This window comes from Orcinus orca, chromosome 18 (genome assembly GCF_937001465.1).
Source record: "Orcinus orca chromosome 18, mOrcOrc1.1, whole genome shotgun sequence".
NCBI classification, from domain to species: domain Eukaryota; kingdom Metazoa; phylum Chordata; class Mammalia; order Artiodactyla; family Delphinidae; genus Orcinus; species Orcinus orca.
In genome coordinates this window covers 56346885-56367587 of record NC_064576.1, presented here as the reverse complement: position 1 = coordinate 56367587, position 20703 = coordinate 56346885, and the positions used below count along the sequence as shown (strand labels likewise).

At 46.3% G+C, this 20703-nt stretch overlaps 1 long non-coding RNA gene across 2 annotated transcripts; it reads left to right on the top strand.

Annotated features, from left to right (window-relative positions):
- Positions 1-10344: 10344 nt before the first annotated feature.
- On the top strand, positions 10345-12174 carry LOC117203094 (uncharacterized). 2 transcript variants are annotated; one of them, XR_004485703.2, is made up of 3 exons: positions 10345-10494; positions 10584-10781; positions 11911-12174. It is a non-coding gene; the product is annotated as an uncharacterized LOC117203094 (long non-coding RNA). The 2 variants fall into 2 exon arrangements; XR_004485702.2 differs by having other exon boundaries at positions 10359-10494; positions 10657-10781.
- Positions 12175-20703: the final 8529 nt, after the last annotated feature.

Here is a 20703-nt window from a genome sequence, read left to right as displayed (position 1 = left end):
ATTGCCCCATGACTGTCTTCTTGCCTCTGGAGCTGGGGGTGAGGGAGGCTTTGAGGGTGGGTGCCACGCCAAGTGGACCATCTCATTGGTAGCTTGCTGAGTGGCTGAGGCCAGACTGCCACAGCAGCAGAATAGATCAACCACCATCCCGTCTTTCCAGAAGAATTCCTCCCCATTGTGTTCCAAACACAGAGAACTAGTTACACGTCTCCAAACATGGCGTCTGCTTGGCTCTTTTTTGCACCTTTGTGTATTCACTCCGTCTAGAATCCCTTCCTCATTTGCTCTTCTGGGTAAGTCCCTCTTCATTCTTCAAGCCCCTTCTCCAAGGTCACCCCTTCTCAGATGCTTCAGCCACTTTACCTCTCCAGCTCCAATCACCCTGAATGCTGTCCACACCCAGACACGTATCTCCCTCTCTCCCCGTCCTGTGTCTACAACTTTCATTTCTGTAGACCTAACACCTCAACAATGCCTGGCATTTAGGATACAGTTTTTAATTGATTAATTATTGGATCAATCTCACCATGCTCAAAGCTGGAAATGTACCAGCGGCATCACAAGTCCCACAGAAAAACCCATATTAATTCACTCTTGTTACATCTGAACTCTTGGGGGAGTTGCTGGGAGCTCACTGAGACAAACCCCAGCCACTGGGTGTGTGCAGAAGGAGAGCAGAGAATCAGCATTCTACAATCAGGTTCTACACCTGCCATCTAATTTAACCTTCATATCAGCACTGCAAAGTAGGCGTTCATATCCTTACTTTACATTTGAGGAAACGGGGGCAAAGCGAGGTTTCCCATGAGGGCTCCCCAAAATGGCAAAGCCAGATTTGGACCTTGTCGGCTAAAGGCTAAAGGTGAAGCTGTGGACCACTGGGTTGTATTTATTGCCTTTTAACACATCCATCACCACATGCGTTCAAGGGTACAATGCTGGCAGGGGGTGGGCAGGGCTGGGGAAGGGTGGCTCAGCCTGCGCTGAACATATTTTTTTTCACCTCCAGGCTTAGAGTAAAACTCCTTAGTAGATCAGGCCTGGGGGCTGGACTGGTGCTCAGGTCATCTATTTGGAAAGAGACCCATGGGCCTCCCAGAACCAGGACATCTGCAGTGTCTATAATCAGACGTGTCATTATTGAAGACCAAGTATGAGGGGCTTCACACACAAACACACACACACACACACACAAGCGCATTCCCCCAAAGAACCGCTTGTTGGAGACCAGGCAACCAAGGCTCCACAGTCTTTCCCAGTCAGTATCAAGGGGAAAGGTCCTGTGTGGGGTGGGGCGAGAGGCAGCACAGCCGTCTACAAAACAACACCAGTAAGAACAAGCCCTAGGAGGCCAAATGCTCCGCCCCTGCCCTGCGTTTGCTCAGAGTTCTGGGCAGGAGTTTGGGGTGGGAGGGGACAGGCTTTCAGCGGCGCTACACCAGCCCCAGGCAATGGTCGGAGTCCAGGATCTGTCTTGGTTTTGCAATCCTGGAGGGCTTTGCTCCTTGCTGCAGACCCAAGAGCTGCCAGGAAGCCCCAGCAAATGCCTGAGAACGAAGAGGCAAGAAACACGCTCCGAACCCTTTTACCAACTGGCTCCGTCCCAAACCAAAATGAGAAATGAATTGCTGGGGTGTGTGTGTGTATGTGTGTGTCTGTGGTCTCAAGCTGGTGGGAAAGGAAAGCCCTGTTTTAGATGGGAATATTCCGTTTGGACCATTTAAAGGTATGGTCAAGTGAGTACAGCAAATGAAGTTTCTGTACATTTGTCCCTCTGAAAAGCTGACCTGATAAGCTGTAAAATTTTAGCACCTCAAGGTTTCTTAAGTACTAACATTGCTCGGGGAAAGGCGAAGTGTTTGTTTAGCTTGAGACTGTGTTTTCTGAACAGGGAAGATTATCACCCTCATCATCAACTCCATGTCATCTCCATCACCATCTTTTGTTAAGCACAGTTTATAAACAAGCGATCTGCTGGAAGTTTACTGATACCGTGTATCACTTTTGTAACAACACCGCTGGTTGCTACCCTCGACCTTACTTTACAGAGGACACAACTGCTGCTCAGATTGCATACGTGATTTGTTAAAGACCACACCGCTGGTGTTTACATTTAAGTCTTTCAGGCTCCAAAATCCACACTATTTCTGCTTACTTCTCTATGTGCAAATATTTATTATTATTAATACAATGTCTCAAGCCATAGCACTCTTCAGCAGTAGGGTATGGGAATGACTATTTCCTCAAGGGATTGGGTTCTTATAGGAAACTTTGGGTGGGTGTGCTGTTACCCCAGCCAGGGATCCAGGAGCCAGGGCCTGCATTCCGTTTCTGGTTCTCAATTACTTTTTCTATTCTTCTTTTTGATAAAATAAATGTGATGCCACGTACCTTTACACGATTTTGTAAGACTTGACGGATTCATGTCCATAAGTTGCTCCAACCTCTTAGTTTTAAGGTATTCACACATTTTGCTAGTTGTTTTGCTTGTTTGTTTTCTTTTTTAATTTAATTTTTTATTGAAGGATAGTGGATTTACAATGTTTGTTAGTTTCAGGTATATTTGTTTGCTTGTTTTTGATTAAAGTTAGACCATATTTACTTCATTTGTGTCTGAGCTGAAGTTTTTGGAGTGGTGTAGGTGAGAGGCCTGACCTATGACCTCAGGAGATTGGTATGATCAGCTCACCATCTGGAAAGCTCTTGGAGGCCTTCTTTCCATGAAGTGCTTGCTTCTAGGGAATCATTAGTGTCTAGGAGGTGGCATGTCCTTGTCTTGTATGAAGGGGATCAAGTGTCCAAATGTAACTAGCTCCTTTGGTATCACAACTCGATCTGAACACGAACATCATACTTCATGTAAAATAACGGGGTTAAAACCAAGGCACCCTGTGCATATCTGACTTTAAAAAAAAAAAAAAATCAAGCCAAACAATAAACAAACACCAACAACCCCAACCTTCCAGGACTTTTCTGATAGCATCATTTGACTGAAATAATTATAAGATAAAGCTTTTAAATTGCTGAATATCTGACAGTCCTCTATGAGGACATAGGAAAAGCACCATTGACGGGAAGACGTATGCCCAGAAATATTTAAGATTAATCAGTACTGTTTTCAAGAGGTTTACACGATGAAACCAATCATTCTCACAACAATTCTATATCCTTTTCAAGATGAAGACCTGGGCACAGAGGAGGCAAGCAAGTCACCCAAACTCATTCAATAGATATTTATACTTTCAATAAATTTGTTCAATAACTATTTATTCACTACAAAGCCCGGCCACTCTTCTAGGCACTGGACGTGCAGCAGTGAACGAACCCAATGCAGATCCCTGCGCCCAGGGAGCTGGTGTTTGAGACAGGGGGCGACTCCCAAACTGCAGCTCTCATGTTCAGCAGGACATCCTTACCTTCGGAAGCCCCAGGTGTGAAAATTCACACCTCCAGACCGGTGGCTGGATCTTTGTGGTGGGAGTTAGTTTCAGTAAACTGGTTTTACACTGTGAGCTCCAGAGTAACAGACATTGACGTCTCTCTCGTTTCCCCTCAAACAGGTATGAGTGAGAGGGTGTTTGAGAAATATTGGCTCTTTTTTAGGATTATGAAACTCCTGGTCCCTTGCTAATTAAGACTCTTTGCCCCATAGAGCAAAAGCTTCATTATAATCAGAGAGACAGAGAGGGACTCAGAAGGGACGAAGGCCTGGAGCCGAGCTCTCAGTGTGAAAGCCTTGGTCCAGTCCTATGCATGGTGCAGGTTCATTTTCTGGATATGTTTTGATTTGGTCTAAGCTGCATTCAGCTGAGAATGGGAACCACGGGGATGCTCTCTCTAAGCATCTGGAGGTCTCTCTCCCTTTGATGTCAGCTCCCCATGCTTCTTGCAGTCATAGCGACAAAGACGGTGGGCTCCTGAGGGCAGAGGGGCCTTTCCTCTTCCTATGCCCGGTTCCTCAGAGAACTGGCTTATTTAAGTGCTTGCCAAATGATGAATGGATAAGTGAAAAGATTCCAAGTCCAAGAGTCATGATAGCTAGTTTTGGGTCTTAGAAACTTAGGGCAGGGGCTCCATGTCCCTGCCCCCATATCCTCATTTATAAAATGAGAAGGCAAGTCCCCTCAAACTTAGGTAGCTGTAGATGGTTTCTATTCCAGGAATTCTTATTTGCAGCAATAGATATGGATAGCCTCTAACTTACATTGCTCTTCTGTTTCATAGTGAACCCTACGGAAAACCCCAAACGAAATCACCTCTGACTTTCTACAGAGTGCTGAGGGGCTGAAGATTTTTTGTTAGGAAAGAGGAGATTTTTATTAGTAGTAGTATTACTGTTATCGATCAGTTATTGAGCACTTAGAATATTCCAGGCGTTGTGCTAAGTGCTTTACAGATATTATTTCTATTAATCCTAACAGCGACACTATGATTTGGTCCTTTTATTTTCCTCATTTCATAAACAAGAAAACCAAGGCTCAGAGAAGGTTAATTAACTTAAGCAGGCTCACCAGCTAATAAGTGTTGGAGACACACTCGTGTGTGCACTTGTGTGCGTCTATGTATTTGTGCAGGTGTGTGCAGGTGTTGACGTCTTGGTGTAAGAGCATCTCTTTCTCCTTGTATTTTTCTCAATTCTCCAGGAAGGTCTGTCTATCCCCCAGAGGATACCAGACTCTGGCAGAGATCCACAGCTGAAACAAAGCCCCTTCCTGTCCGACCTGCTGTCTGAGTCTGTTCGGGCTGCTATGACAAAATACCACAGATTGAGTAGCTTATAAACAACAAACATTTACGGCTCACAGTTCTGGAGGCTGGCCATCTGAGATCAGGTGCCAGCATGGGCAGGTTCCCGTGAGGGCTCTCTTCTGGGTCGCAGACTTCTCATCGCATCCTCACGCGGTGGAGGGGACTCAGGAGTGCTGTGGGGTCTCTTTTATAAGAACGCTAATCCCATTCACGAGGGCTCCACCCTTGTGACCTAAGCACCTCCCCGAAGCCCTACCTCCTAATATCATCATCCTTGGGATTTAGGATTTCAACATATGAATTCTGGCAGGGACACATTCAGAGCATAGCCCCTGCCTGAGCCTAGCCAAGCCGAGGTGTGAGAGTAACTAGATGCTTTACACAGAGGAAGGGCAAAGTGAAGGGCAAGCCAGGACCCTAACTAACCAACTTCTACCAGCCCCAAGCACCTCGGTGGTCAGGGGCATCGGTAATCTGTATATAAGAACTAAAAATGACTCCCGGGGGAAACTGGGGTTGTTAAAACTTCTGAAAACTTTTGTGATCATGAATTCCAGTTGCTAAAATGCCTTTCCATAGGTAAGCCAATTTCACTCAACTCTTCTTTCTCAAGGTTGTAACCATTTTCAACTCAGAGAAGAATATTCAGGTGTCTATGAGTCCTTGATTTCAAACGAATTTGTCTTGCTTTCTGTTAATACTAACAAAGCTGTCATTGTTGGAAACCAAGGGCATTAAAACCCAGAGCACAACTACTGGCCTGGGGAAATCAATCAGATGATAACCGCTTTGAGAAACAGGCTCTGTGTTGGGACACACTGGCCAGTCTCCTTAGGGCACACCCAGGATCTCATTACAAACCACCCACCCCATCTTGTGTCGGCTCCTCTGCACAGCTCACATGCACAAAATTACCTCTGTTGGTGGGACATCCTTCCCCAGACAATGGGTTTGCTGTGCGGTTTCACAGAAGAAACACCATAAGCCGAAGAATTGACGTACATGTCATAGTCTGGTGGCTGGGATACCTTGGTAAAGAGCACACAATACATTCAGGGGGGCTGATCACGCTGTGTTTTGTTGGGCAAAGGCCCAAGGCCACACACCAGCCCACTTGCTACTTACAATACCTGCATTTAGTATCATTGGAGAGGCCCTCCAGGCCTACCTACGAACTGAAATTATTATGCACATTTTACCTGGATTTCAACATGCTGTTGTTTACTCTTGCTGCTGGGTGTGCAAAACAATTGTCGTTCCTTCATGTTTGCCTCGCCTTTGTTCCCCTGAGCCAAGTGCAAGCCCCAGTCAGCCTCTGCAGGTCTGAGTTTGAGGGTAACTAAGAGCTTGCCTTCTCATTTTACAGATGAAGATATGAAGGCTCAGAGACCTTGAGCACATGGCCAAGGTCCCAGCTACATATTCTTAGAGTCAAGACCAGAATCTACCACCTATCATGCCTTTTGGTCTTGGGATCTTTTCACTCATCCATGCAACATTTGACAAGCACTCAAGCCAGTTCTTTGAGGAACTGAGGATTTGGAAACGAAAGGGGGTCTTGTCCTGAGGAGGCTGTGGTCTCTGATACTCTGATTGCAAGAAGCGCTGGGTCCCAAAATCAAAGGGAGAGAGATGGCCGGAAGCTGAGAGAGAGCATCCCCACGGTTCCCATTCTCCACTGAATGCGCCTCAAACCAAATGAGCACAAATCCGGGATTCACTAAATAAAACCCCTGGAAAACAAGGTGAAAGTGACTGAGGCCAAGAGAACCGATACAAGTGCCTTCCTATCCCTCCTGAGAAGTGAGCCGAAGAGTGGCCCCCCCGGTGCCAACGTGGGACTCATGGCTGGGCCTCACCGCCCACCCCAGCACTGCCTGGGATGAATCACACAACAGAGAACAACGGGGCTGTTTCTTAAGAGTCATTTGTCAAGTTGACATCCGTGCCTAGAGTTATTTAGGGCTCTCTAAAGACACTTCTTTCCCTCCCTGCTGCAGGAAGCACCTGCGCGGCTGTCGAGCTGTGGGTTTGCTCAATGGCACTTTGATATCCTTCAATGCCATCAATTACACTTCTGTCCCTGCCAGCATGGACTCTGGCTAATACAAAGATAGGGAAGCTTAGGGAGGATGATGGAGAGGAAGAGGATAGGGAGATCCCACCCCGCCCTGGGATCTGAGGCCAGACACTGTCTGGAGGTGCGATCCTTGCTGATTCCTGTGGGGAAGCCTCCAAGCAAGGACAGTCTGAGTCCTTGGCTGGTTGGACTTGGAACTGAACTGTGATGCTCCCATGAGAGCAAGTCTCCCTCTTGTCAACTACTTAGAGGAAAAGCAGGCCCATCAGATGAGTGAGACTCAAGCAAGATTCAGGTAAATGGCTTCAGGGGGAGGGAAATTGGAGAGGACTCAGAGGAGAAAAATATAAATAATTAGAAGATCTGGTGAATGGACCTCTGAAAGCAGTTAGCGGAATTAGAGTTGTTGAGTCTAGGGAAGGCAAGGGTAGACTAAGAACCAGCTTTGATTACAGGGAGGATAATTGCGAGGAGATTAGTGGTCAGTTCCACTGAAAACACGATGTGGGTTAGTGATGCTTAGATTGAAGCGTGCTGGCCCGTCTGGGCTGTTCCATTGTTCTTATTCATGAGGTGGTGGGGCTTCTTCTGTGGAGATGTACGTGAATGAAAATGACATCCTCCCAGCTGGAATGGTTTAGGGAAAGTCCTAATGGCCCATGGGTCTCCTCCTTTCAGTTCATACCACCCAACAGCCCAGTTTGGCCCTTATGTCTGAATCGGTTTGGCAGACTCTCGGCTGGTATCCAGACATTCTATCTCTACCTCCTCCAAGCTGTTTTGCATAGTGAGGTCCCACTTATCTTCCTTAAATTCATCTTGGGTTATAGCAGTGTCCTGCTCAGAAAGTGCTGATGCTTCATTCATCCATGCAACAAACATTGAGCACCTGTTGCGTTGAGCCCAATACTGTACTAAACTTTGCGCATACAGCGTGGTACAAAGTGCAATAGGGCCTCAAGGAGGTCTCTCAGTCTTCGTGTCCTTGTCCTGGAATATTTCAAGGCCCCCACTGCTTGGTTTTGACATGTCTTTCTGACTTTATGTCAACCATGAAACTTTCCCCTCCACCAGCCTGGTCTATTCACCATGCCCAGCTCACTCTGGGCCTTTCCTCTCACCACTACTGGGGCATGGACTAGCCTTAGCCAAAGCCCATCTCTCCTTCGAAACCAACACAAGTCTCCCCTCCATTAGCAGGACTTCTGAGGCCACTTGGGTTTTGAGAATTCCAGCACCTAAGCCCCAATGGTGCTTCCTTGGCACTATGTACTTCCTGCCTGAGGGCAGATTGCAAACTGGCCAACTGCTGTGCCTGCTATGACCACTGCTGCCCTCACTCACTGTACATGAGACCCCAGAGAGCTGTGATCACGTGGACCTTCTCTCTGTATCCAAAGCCCTGCTGTGAGCAGTGAAGATAGCTGGGGGTTGGGGGACAGCTCAGGTGTTGGCAGGTGCTTCCAGAGCATTTTACACTATTAAGAAAAGCGCAATTATATCAAATCTCTGAACTTAACGGGAGAAAGGCTTTTGTGGTCGTTTAGTAAAACTACCTCATCTTCCAGATGTGGAAACTGAGGACCAGGGGAACTGGTTTACCCAAAGCCACTAGGTGAAGTCGTAACAGAGTCAAATCTGTTCTCCTTGTCCACTAAAATAACCTGTCTCTATACAGTCCAGCAGTTGGAATCCTAAAGAACCTGACATTTCAGGACACACATGAAAGAAATAGGAAATGCATTGGTTTCTTATTATGGCTGTTAACAGAGAACCGCACATTTAGTGGCTTAGACAACACAAATTTATTATCTTACGGTTCCGTAGGTCAGAAGTCTGACATGGGTTTAGCAGTCTCACTGCTAAAATCCAAGTGTTTGCACGACTTCATTCCTTTCTGGAGGCTCCAAAGGAGAATCTGTTTTCTTGCTTTTTCCAGTTTCTACAGGTGGCCTGCATTCCTTGGCTCATGGCCCCTTTTATCCATCTTTCAAGCCAGCAACGGTGTGTTGAGTCTTTCTCACGCTGCATCACTCCCGCCTCCTCTCCTGCCTCCCTCTTCCACTATTAAGGACCCCTGTGGTTACAGTGGCCCCACCGGGATACTCTTCTTATCCTAAGTTCAGTTTAATAGCAACCTTAATACCTCTTTGCCATGTAAAGCAAGATATTCTCACGTTCCCTGGATTAGGAGGTGAACATCTTTGGGGGAGGTCCTTATTCTGCCAACCCCAGGAAAGGAACAGAGAAATGAGAATGAAGGCCAACTCTCTGTCGTGTTTTCTTAATTTCTCTAATTCTCTGTGACCAGAAAAAGTTAGTTTGAAGATATCTTAGATTAGGCTTCTCTTCTGAGCCATGATCTGGTTAATGGTCAAGACACAAAGGAAAGGAAAATGCCAAAATTTATAGAAAAGAAGCCTCCAAATGTTGGCGAAAATGGGATGAGAAGCAAGGGAAGACCTCTTTAGTTTCTAAGGGCCTGAGAATTTCTAGGCTTCAAGGGTGTGGGCTTAGTTTACCAGAGGAGGGAGTTTACATGAGACATGTAGATGGAATCCCTGACTTCAAGGCCTGTTGGTCATTAAAATCAGTAAGTAAGAGTAGAGCAAGGGGGCTTCCCTGGTGGCACAGTGGTTGAGAGTCCACCTGCCGATGCAGGGGACACGGGTTCGTGCCCCGGTCTGGGAAGATCCCACATGCCGTGGAGCGCCTGGGCCCGTGAGCCATGGCCGCTGAGCCCGTGTGTCCGGAGCCTGTGCTCCGCAACGGGAGAGGCCACAGCAGTGAGAGGCCCATGTACTGTAAAAAAAAAAAAAAAAAAAGAGTAGAGCAAGGAAGGGAATGTCTTGGACAATTTAAGGCCGGAATCAACGAATTTTGGGTCAGGATGTTTTCATAGACTCCTGGCCTCTCAGAGTGGAAACAAAGGGCCTTAAGAAGTTCCTTGTCTGACCTCACACCTAATGCAAAGTCCTCTGTAAGACCTTTGACCACCCACCAATACCCTGCTTTGTGGAGCTCTGGCCAGAGGTAGCAAATCATCTAGATTCCCTTAGGTATTCTCCAATTTTCTGTGCTTATGATTTTCTGTGACCCTCAACTTTTATTTCTAATTAATTCTTGGAGTTGGTGGGAAAATCTGGCAAACTACCCCTCCTGATCTTTTCTCTATCAGGGTGGTAGGATTTTGACTGTTGTTCTATCTTCACATGGAGAGTCTGACACCTCCCTAGACCACATGTAGTATTTAACCTTCACTGATGGGACTGTGAGGAAGGGAGAAAGAGCCCAGGGAGGAGTCATCTGCCGGTGGATTTGGTTTCACAGAGCTCTCTTGTCCTCATATGCTGTAGTGGCTGTTGTTTAAGCTGCCTAGCACCCTTCCCCCACCTCTTTTGGTAACAGACCCTGTCTCCTGGTCACATGGGACACATGACCCAGGAGAGCCAATCACATACCTCACTTGCTTAGTCATTATGGCTGGACCAATCAGCATCATCACTCGGGGATTGTTTTCTAATCCATGGGAGGAGGGGGAGGAAATGCCCATCTGCTCAGATCCTGAGCTGTGAGGAGGTGAGATTTGCCCATGGCCACATCCCCACCTCCTAGAGAAGCTCATCTGGGAAAATGGCATCATCCAGGAGTGAAAAGAAGAGAGAGTGAGTATCCTCAGGGTGTTTTCAGGTCCCTCAATCCAACAATCCTTTTTTATGGTTTGGTTATATGAACAAATAAATTTCTCTTTTAGGCTTAAACTGGCTCAAGATGTGTTTCTTCCATCTGTAACCCATGAGTCCTAAATCATTTGGGACTTTTCCCAGTTTTCCTGTTTTTTAGAGACTCTGAAAAGTAAACTAAAGATCAGAAATGATTCGTCTCAGAGTCCAACCTGTCCATGAGGGTTTGGGGAAGAACGAGTAGAAAGAAAGAGTGGAAAATCATGCAGGTGAGAAATAAAGGCTCTTGTGTGAAGCCAGTGAGATGGAATCCATGAGTGATTCATGGGGTCCCTCACCCTTTGGTCCTTTTGGACCTACACTTGCTTAAAATAAATCATAGCCCTAAACTCACATAGATTCAAGCCAACCTTGGGTTCCCAAAGGGAGTATTTTTCTACTTTATGGAAATGGTACTATTTGTTTGGTGTAAATCAGAGCTTTAGAGAGTACCCAGTAGATTCACTGTTAAGCCCAAGGGAAAGGGGAGGGAAGCAAGAGAAAAGTCTAGCAGTAAAGGAGAAAGAAACATGACTCCACCAACAAGATGCTGACTGAATATCTCCTATGAGTGTTGGTCTGTGCTCGTTTCAACTTGTCATTCCAAAGCACCAAGCAGAAACCTTATTCGTGATGACAGACGCTAAGAATTAGGTGTGTCTGGTAGAAGAAAAATGCACACTCAGGTAGGAATGGCAGGCAGCAAAGTGGACAATTACTCATGAAGGCTATTAAGGAAGGAACAAGGATGAAAGGGCCCATGTTAAACTACACATTAAGTTAAAACATATGGAAAAAAATTTTTTTGGATATATATTTAAAGCCTGTAACCGTCTATACAAAGAGGCTGTGGCGTCTCCCTCAGAGGGAGGCTATTGAGGATAGTTTAGACTGCCTCATGACCACTTCTCAGGCTTGATTATAGGTCTGCAACTTGGCCCTCACATCTGCTTTTCAGTATCACTGTGGGGGAGGGCAATTTGTCCCTTTGGACTCTGAAACATAATCTAAGGCTTTTGCATTTTTTTTTTTCTGGCAGAGTTGGTTTTCCATGTTTACTTTGTCAAGAATGGCTTTATATATATTTTTTATATATACTTTTTTTTTGCAGTAAACAGTTGAACAAAATGTACACAGTGTTGTCCAAACTTCTCAAGTGCTCCCAGATTTGGAAGCAGTGTTTATTTATGTAGCTTTCAGAAAGTCCGAATGGGTCTGATAGGTCAGAAGACACCTGAACTTTTGACTCTGCCCTTCAGCTCACACACTGTTCTGTCCATTGTTTTATCTTCAAAAATGGGAAAACGAGGAACTATTCTTTGGCCATATCTTGCTCACAGAGCCTTTCCCCTCCTGCAGACTGTGCCACCACCCGCAAGCTTGAAAACACCCAAGGAAACCATCCCGGCATTGTGAGTAGACTAATCGCCACGTACCACTCAGTTTTCCCTTCCTGGACTGCGTCACTGGCCGTAGCCCTGTGGTTCCCACGTTGTTTCTGTCATCGTCCCAAGGAGCATAATTCCTGATCCTGAGTCTGGGCAGGACAGCCTGTCTCAGCACGAGCTCTTATGTAAGGTGGCTATGGGAAGAGTTGGCAATAAACAAACATATTTCCAGCCATTGTTTTCTCTGCAGTCTTGAAAATTATTTTCTCTGGGGCAGCTGCTGCTCTCCTGCCCCAGGATGGAAGATTCCCAGCTTAGAAATGTCTTGCGCTGCATTTCTAGATTCTAAAATCAGAACGAAGTGAGCCACAGTGTTCAAAGAACTTATTGAGCACGGGAACATTTAGATGGATTTCTCTGCAAGGGGATTTGAGGCAGCATTTCAGAAAGCTTGTCCACCCATCTGTGCTGCTGGTGACTGTTGGTAAATCACACGGCCCTTCAGAGCCACGGGTAGGGAAACCAGAAGACGATAGGAACTAACCTGGGAATGGAGAAGTGATTTCATGGCTACCAGGTCCTGTCCTCCAGTGTCCAAGTCAGACTCACTGCATGAACAGATTCCACAAGTATGAGAAAAATGGGACTATTTGCAGACTCCATTTTTCCTTGAACCGCTCCATCTTAGAAACTCAGAGGAGGGACGGTTTCCAATACTGCCTTAAAAGACTCTGCCTCTAACTCCCATTACTGAATTTAGTGAAAATCCCACCCAAGTAGGCAGTTCCTGGGAGAATCTTGTAGGGACACTCAGCCGGCTCCTGGTTCACTGGGGGGTATCCCTGGGCTTCCTGTGGTTGACACGACATCACCCCCCCACCCCACCCCGCCTTAGTAGTCTCCATTGGGAGGCCCCCCCCAAAATGATCATGTCCCCACTTTCCCAGCAGTGGCCAGCTGCTCTGGGGGTACCCTCTGTGCTGAAAGCCAGGTTGATTCCTCTGTCTCTCTGAGTAACTCAAGTCATCTCACAATGAATTACGAAGTGCATTTGTTATTTTGGGGGGGGGGTGGTGATGGGGGTGGGATGCACTCCCAGAGTCTCTTTTAGTTCTCCTTGAGCCTCCTGAGACCCCCCAAGAGAGGACCCATTGCCTGTAGCCTGGACACGTCACTACACACTTGACTTGACACGTCACTACACACTTGACCTCTCTGACAGTGACCACCCTGCTCACTGTCAAGGCTGGGTCTGTGTCTGTATTCATCCTACCTCGCTCACTATCATCTCCGTAACATCCACAGGACGAGGATAAGGTTACTTGAAAGGGAAGAGGCTCACACAGGCCACTTGGCTCGTCCTCGGTCACCTGGAGCTAAGATCAGCTATGTAATTTGCAGGGCCCGGTGCAAAATTAAAATGTGAAGTCCCGTTCTGAAAAATTATTAAGAACTTCACGATGGTAACAGTCAAGCACAGGCCCTCCTGTATAACTACACAGGTAACACACCCATGGAGCCTGTGTCGTTTTATTTGAAATTGCCAGTTTTCTGAGTGGAGTGACTGGAAGAGACAAGTACTTTGAAGACCACGTAAGAAAGTCTATGACAGAGAGGCGTCAGCTGGCTGCCTTTAGCAGCGTGCTCCAAGTGGGGGAGGTCTTCTGGGGACACCCTGACTAGCAGGCACCATTCTCAGTACTTCCATATGTTAAGTCATTTCATATACATACATGCATATCATTTACATCTGTTACATCACGAAGCCTCACAGCAACCATAGCAAGTACTGTTATTTCCCCCTGCTTTACAGCTGAGGAAACTGAGGCACAGCAGCATTTAAGAAAACGTTGAGAGTCTGCTTCTCAGCGTTCTGATACAGGACCTCTGTTTTTCAAGTCTACCCGGACCTCACCAGACCTGGAGGGACTGAATCATGGTGAACTCATGGATCATGGATTTCTATGCTGCAAAAACACATGTATGCCTCTACAGTGATAGGCGCTACCATTCCAGTAATTCAGTTCCATGAACCAGGGCACCCCTTTGGGTATTGAGGTGCCTGGGGTGACTAAAGTCAGAAGGTTTCTCAGGGAGCGCAGAATCAAAACAAAGCTAACTGCAAAATCTCAGGGGAGACTTGACCAGACTAACGCAGAATCCGGGAAACGGTCCTCCTTGTCCTTAATGCACTTCTTTCTGGTGGGTGGAGCCCCTACCTGCTGAGCACAGAGGCTCTGTCCTGTGCATGGAGTCACTCCCACCACCTCATGCCAGGCCAGTGACATTACACCCGAAGGGGGTGTCCCTTTCTTTACATTGTTGCAATCAGGTCTGGGATTTGATCGCAAACATCACAATCCCGGCAGTAGTTTATTTACAAACCAACTCTGAGGATGCCCTATCCACAGAAGCCCTGCTGATTTCCACCAGTTTCCATTTCCAAGGACAAACTGAATCTGGCCCTCTATGTGCTGCCTAAACTTAGCACTTAAGTAATTCCAAAGAGAAGCAGCATGTTAACATGTTAAAATGAGATTGCGTTGGTTCCATCAGGAATGTAGGATAAAGATGCCAAGCTGGCCCCTTGGAGGTAAATTAACTCCCTAAACGCTCCTACCTGAGTAGCACTGAATAAGTAAACAACAAAACTACACTTGGACAGGTTTCAAGTGGGACTGAGGAAGTAGTCGTAAAATAAATGACTTTTGCATCATCAGGGAATTCATTTTTGTTTTGTTTTGTTTGTTTGTAAACCTCACTTGAAAGTTGTCTTCTCCCTGCCAAAAGCCAGGATGATTCAGAGGACCCATCTTCTGATGTACAGAGAACCTGCAGCAGGTGATTTTGAAGGGCATCTTCTGGGGGCCAATTTAGAATAGCACGATTGGATTATAAAGATGATGATGATGATAGCTAACATTAAAAATATTTTTACTATATAGGTGGCAAGAATTTGCTGAGTAAAAATAAGTATTTTCTAACAACACTATGAGATTATTCTCATTTTACTGAGAGAAAATGGATTTGGGACCAGCAATTGTAATAGAGATGAAGGTGATGATTCTTAATCTCTGAACTAAAAGCATTAAGAATTGGCCGCAGTTGGAAACTTGTCTTAGATGGAAGGGATGATTCCAGGTAGACGAGTGTGGGCTGGATAGTGGTGGGGCACATGAGGAAGGACAAGAGACTAAAATAGCCATGTGATGAAGATGGAAGAGGGTCCTAAAAGGACGAGGGCAGAGAAAGCACCGGGGCAGGTATTTCTCTGGGTTAGGTCCACCTGGATAAAATTCTCCTGAGATCCCTCACTGAGAAGGGGTCAGAAAGGCCAGCAGGACCATCTAGTCTCTAGTTAGGTATGAATCTTAATTGTGACTGATTATATATGTGTTCATTTATGCTCAAGTTAACTGTGAGTAGATCGGTAGGATGTCATTCCACGGTATGGATTTGGCTTTCTTTCCTAATCTCTTTTGCTTCCTTAGAAACTCCAGTTAATGGAACACTTCCAATATTGTGAGAAGCAGAAGCCAGCTGACCAGCACATAGTCACTTAGCCTTCTCTTTCTTCCCGGGAGGCGGTTACATCATATCCATTTGTAAACAGGAAAGAGTGGCTTGGAGGTACTCAGTAATTTTCACAGTGAGGTAGTTCACAGGTGAGTGGTGCAGATCTGGGTCTCAGATCTCTCTGGCTCTTTCCCCTTCAGTGGAGAATCAGTCAAACAGCAATCCTCGGATAGGAGCAGTCAACCAGGCTTGTTCCTGTCTTCGGCATGCCTCCCACTGCCCTGTCTGCAGCTACCCTCCCCGCAGACCACACCCCCGCCCCGCCCACCAGGGTCTAACCTCAGGTACATGGTGGTCTCCTTTAGCTCATTGCTTTGCCTACTCAGGTGTGGTAACTGAGAAAAACAAGAATATGACTGTGATTTTCTTAGCTACTTTTTAATGTTCAAATCAGCTCTTCGAAAACAAAGTCAAGATGCAGTAATAATAAGTGTTTATAGTTAAAGTAGGGAATCAAACAGCACTTCTATAGCATCTCCTATGTGGCAGGTACTGTTACCGGTGTGTTCCATGAATTCAGTTTGCCCCTGGCTTCATAAAGCAGTCTGTGTGTGTGTGTATTTGCCTCTTTGCGTGTGTGTGGTATGTATGTGTGTGTGGCAAAGGACGCTAGAATTTCAATTTTCTCTTGCTCCCATCTTTGAACTTCTCAGAATTAATTTTAGCAGGGCTGGACCTAAGTAGTTATCTAATTCTTACTTGTGGCTCCCCAAATGGTCCCACTCTACAGGCTGCCTGTTTGGCAAAGGGAGGGGCCAGACAAGACACAAGGGTCTGAGGCCCACCCTGGAGTCCCCCAGGCCTGACCTCTCTGGAGGTGTTATCAGAATCTGTGGTCCCTGTTCTGCTTCCTCTCATTTTGCTTCTTCCCCCGCCATCACGAAGTCTTTCTTTTGATGGTGAAGAGCCAGGTGCTAGTTCCCTTGTATGCCAACAGTCTCACCCTCCTCTGGCTCTCAGGGCCAAGGCCCCCATCCCATGGGACCTTGTATGCTTGGTTTCCCTGCACCCTGGGAGGCCGGGTGCCCACACAGCGATGTGAGACACATGTGTGCAGTCGGGGGAGAATTTAGCTCCCAGGATTCAAAGACATTCAAAACCAAGCTCTGTGTAGTAATTCCCCACATAAATCTTGCCTTTGACTACAAATTATTTAGACTATCCCATTTCACTTCCTTCTCCTCTCCCATCAGATTCAAAGGAGTTTAGACTTAAGAGAAACATTGGGTCTGAATTAAGCTGAGTCATTAACTTGATCATCTTTTAGTCTCTCGTTTCACCGGGGAAACCTGGGAATAGGGAGATGTAGGGGCAGGGGCTCCCCAAAGCAGGGACTCTGAAGATATCTACGTATAAAAGGCATTTGCAAAGCCAAACTTGCTGTGGACTTTATGATATTGAAGATGGTGCAGTCCTAATGAAACATAAGGCTGGCCCACCTCACTGTGACATTATGGCCCTTAATAGCTGTCCTGGGTGGTGTACCTCCAGAAATTTGAAACAGGAAAGAAACAAGATTCCAGGGGTTCCAGCAAGACCATAATGACAGCTTTAGAGAGCGCTGCAGCCACCTTTTTTTTTTTTAGGCCTCTGACCTGCCCCTGGGGTCGAGGGTAGTATTTGATCCCTACAGCTTTCTTTCCATCCAGTTCAAGTACCTGCTTGCAGGCTTCGCTGGCCCAACATGCAAACAATAAGTGACAAAGGAAAACACTGGCAGCAGTTTCCAAGGCAGGCCTGAGGCAGGGATTTCCCAGAATTTGTTATGAGAGGCAACCTGCTCTCCCCACCAGGTTGGGCGTGGCCAGGAACCAGGTTGGAACAGCCATGAGTCAGGCCTAGAGAATTTCGGTTTCAACATCCCTCTGCAAGAGGCTGTTTAATTATATCTGTTACCTTCAATGAAAAGGTCACCCACCCTGTAGTAAATGATTAATTGCTGGCTGCTGAACATACTGTTCCGATTCTAATTCCTTTACATTTCTGGTTAATTTTTGTAGGAAAACCAGGATGTGATTCATTTTGTTTTAGGGGATGGTAGCCGCAGTCGATGGTCAGTTGGTGAGCTGTTCCTGTTTGATGCATCCTTTGCAAACAGCGCTGTGTAGGATTGAAGGGTGGGCGTGCGCGGCATGGGACCCAATTTGTAGTTCAGATTCTGGTGTAAATTGTTTCACCCAAGTCTGAGGTTCACCGAAAGGTTGGAAACAAGTTGAATAATCACTGCGGTCTCAGCAGAGCAGGAAGGAAGGATGCGGGGTTTCCAGAGAGAATCTTCATGCACGCCACACCGGGCTGCACTCAGGACCCTCCAGCCCCCATCTCGCTCTCCTCAGCCCTTGGAGCAAAGGACCCAGGAAGATCAGCGGTCCCCTCTTAGGACCTGTCAGCACTATTCCTGAGACGACACCGTGGTCGAGTCACGCTGAGCACCCGTCATGCTTGCTGGCTTTCTTTGTTACGGTGATGGCAAAGGGGCAGGCAGAGAGCTATGGAATTTGATCTACAGCTCTTCACCACAACTCAGCCCCTTCACTTCCCTCAAGAGCATAATTGTCAAGAGTCCAATTTGTTGGAGATTATTTTTTGGATCGAAGAGGGGCGTGGGGGGATCAGTAGATGGAGGGAGTGTCAAATGTGTTCTAATCATGTCTTCACCTCTTTCCCTACTTTTTTTCTACGTGGGACTCATTTAATGTCTGTTGTAAGCTCTTGAATAAGCAGAAGCACATCATCTGTACCGGTACCTAAGAGCTGACCCAGTTTCCTGGGGCTTGAAGCTTAGCAACTCTGGGGGCCTCACTGAAGAAAATTGAATATTCAGAATTAGGATAGAAATAAAAATAAATGATAATTAAAAAAATACAAATACCACAAACACTGACAAAAATCCCATGCTGTTTTTATTAACTAACTGCCTGGCATACCTCTATAATACTGTTTTCCCCACCCTTTTTTGGCCTACATACTCTTTGATCATCTCTTCACATAACAATAATTTTATAGAAAAACAATAGGAGGATAATTCAGTCTTTCCTCTAACACGGTTGATCAAAAACATTTTCTTCAACTTTAAATTAAATAGTTGGGATGTATAAACAACGTATCAACTCACACGGGGAGAGACACGCTTGCTATTTATAGTACTACTAGAAGTTTGTGCCCTACAGACACAGCGAGAACTTCCCTTTGGATGAGACATCCATGAGAACTGAAATCTCTGCTTACAGTTTTACATGTTTGATGATTGGTAGAATTCCCACAGACCTGCGTCTGCTCCCATAATCTCAAACCTCCGTGACTCTCCATTTTCCACGGATTCACAGGCAAGACTCTGCACGGCACATTTGTATCATGATATAACACCTGGCTGTATGCCTTAGCAACACGATGATGGATGAGTTGGCACAATAGGTTCCAGGAGTATTTATAGAAGAAATTCCTACACCACAGTAACTCGCAATAACTTAATCATAATACGCAGAGGTGACTGGGAACCATAAAAACATATCCCGTTAAATCCAAACCAAATTTATCTCCAGCCCACCTTTGCCTCAGCAGAATTCCCAAATGCTGCGGCCACTCCAAGCCAACCCGCACAAGAGTGAGTGTGGTGAAGCAGAAGAAATGGTCTTAATTGATTTCAGTTAAAATATTTTACTTTTGCAGATTTTACAGAACTCCTGTGACTGTGGACCTTGTAGCCTCATTAACATCACAGTCAGTCTGCCTCTGCTTGCATTTTAAAGCTCAGTTCAGTGCTTAATACATAGCTCTTAATTGAGAAGTGGAGAAATGAATCTTGAAAACACAGTGAAAAAAGAGGAAAGAGGACATGAAGTGTGAGGTTGCTGGCAGCCATGCAGGTACTGAGCAGCATGTCAGCCTGACATGGGTCCAGGGAAGCGGCCAGGTGGCCAGCCTGGGATGCTCCGGGAACCTTCAAGGGATGCTCTAGGCCGGGGATCTGGCTTCTGGACCATGAGAGTTTCCAAAAGCACAGAGAAGTCTTGGCTGTTACTGAAGGTGAGAAGACATCCTGAATGTGCCAGAGAAAAAGGGAAGAGAGATTAGGAAGGGAGTGGGGAAGGAAGGACAAAAAATAATGATGATAAAGGAATTTTCCTCATGAGTCCTCCAACTCTTCTTCCTAGCAATGGCAATTCTGTGTGTAGCCTGGAAGGAGAGTATGTCAGAGGTCACTTGTGGGTACAGGAAGCTTTCAGAAGTGACTCACAAATGACAGTGGTCTGCTGGCCCTGGAGAGAATCCTTTGCTGAGTCTGAGGATTTTCCTGTCTGTGTTTCTAGGAGGCCTCTGTGGTTGGTTCTTTTTATGGATAAGAAAACAGTCTTATGGGGGAGGGAGCGTGACTTGTGAGACTCTCGTGAAATGGATAAGACCCATCGCAGAGCTGGAGCAAAACCTCCTGTTCTCCATCTTCTAGTTTCCTAGGGCTTCAGTATTCTCCTGTTCATTAATTGGGTCGATGACTGTGTATTGACTATATACTGATAGCCTTGCATGCCAGGTACTTTTCTAGAACTGGGGATACAGTGGAGGACAAGACGGGTGAAATCCCTGCCCTCACGGAGCTTCCATTCTAGTGTGGGGACAAATGGTATATAAGCCAATGAATATTATATATCAGCTCCAGTAGAAATAAGTCTTGAGAAAATGAAACAGGAGGATGGGATATGGGTTTAGAGGGGAGTGTGTATGTGGGGGAGACAATGGCAGTGTCGGGTGTGTGCTCACTTTTGAAGAAGTGACACCCGGCACTGGAATGGTGAGGAGGAGGGAGGTATGCAAGCATCTTGGAAAAGAGTTCTGAAAGGAAAGGGAACACCAGTCATGAAGGCCCCCAAGACCAAGAGGAGCTGGCACATTAGAGGGACAGAGAGTACACCCATGTATCCACAGTGAGGAGGTGGAGAAAGGCAGGGGATGAGATCGGGGGAAATGGCCCAGGTGGTGATGAGCTTTGTAGCCTATGGTTAGGGTCGTGGATTTGGACAAATTAGCCTATCCATTCAGACAAACGGACTCCCATTGTACAATTCTACCCCATGAGCCTAGAAGGGTATGTAGAAAACGACTATGTAAAGGCCACCAGACCAGGGCCAGGAGTGGGCTCAGGGAACTATGAGAGTGATGAGAGGGGTCTGCAGACCCCAGGGGAACAATG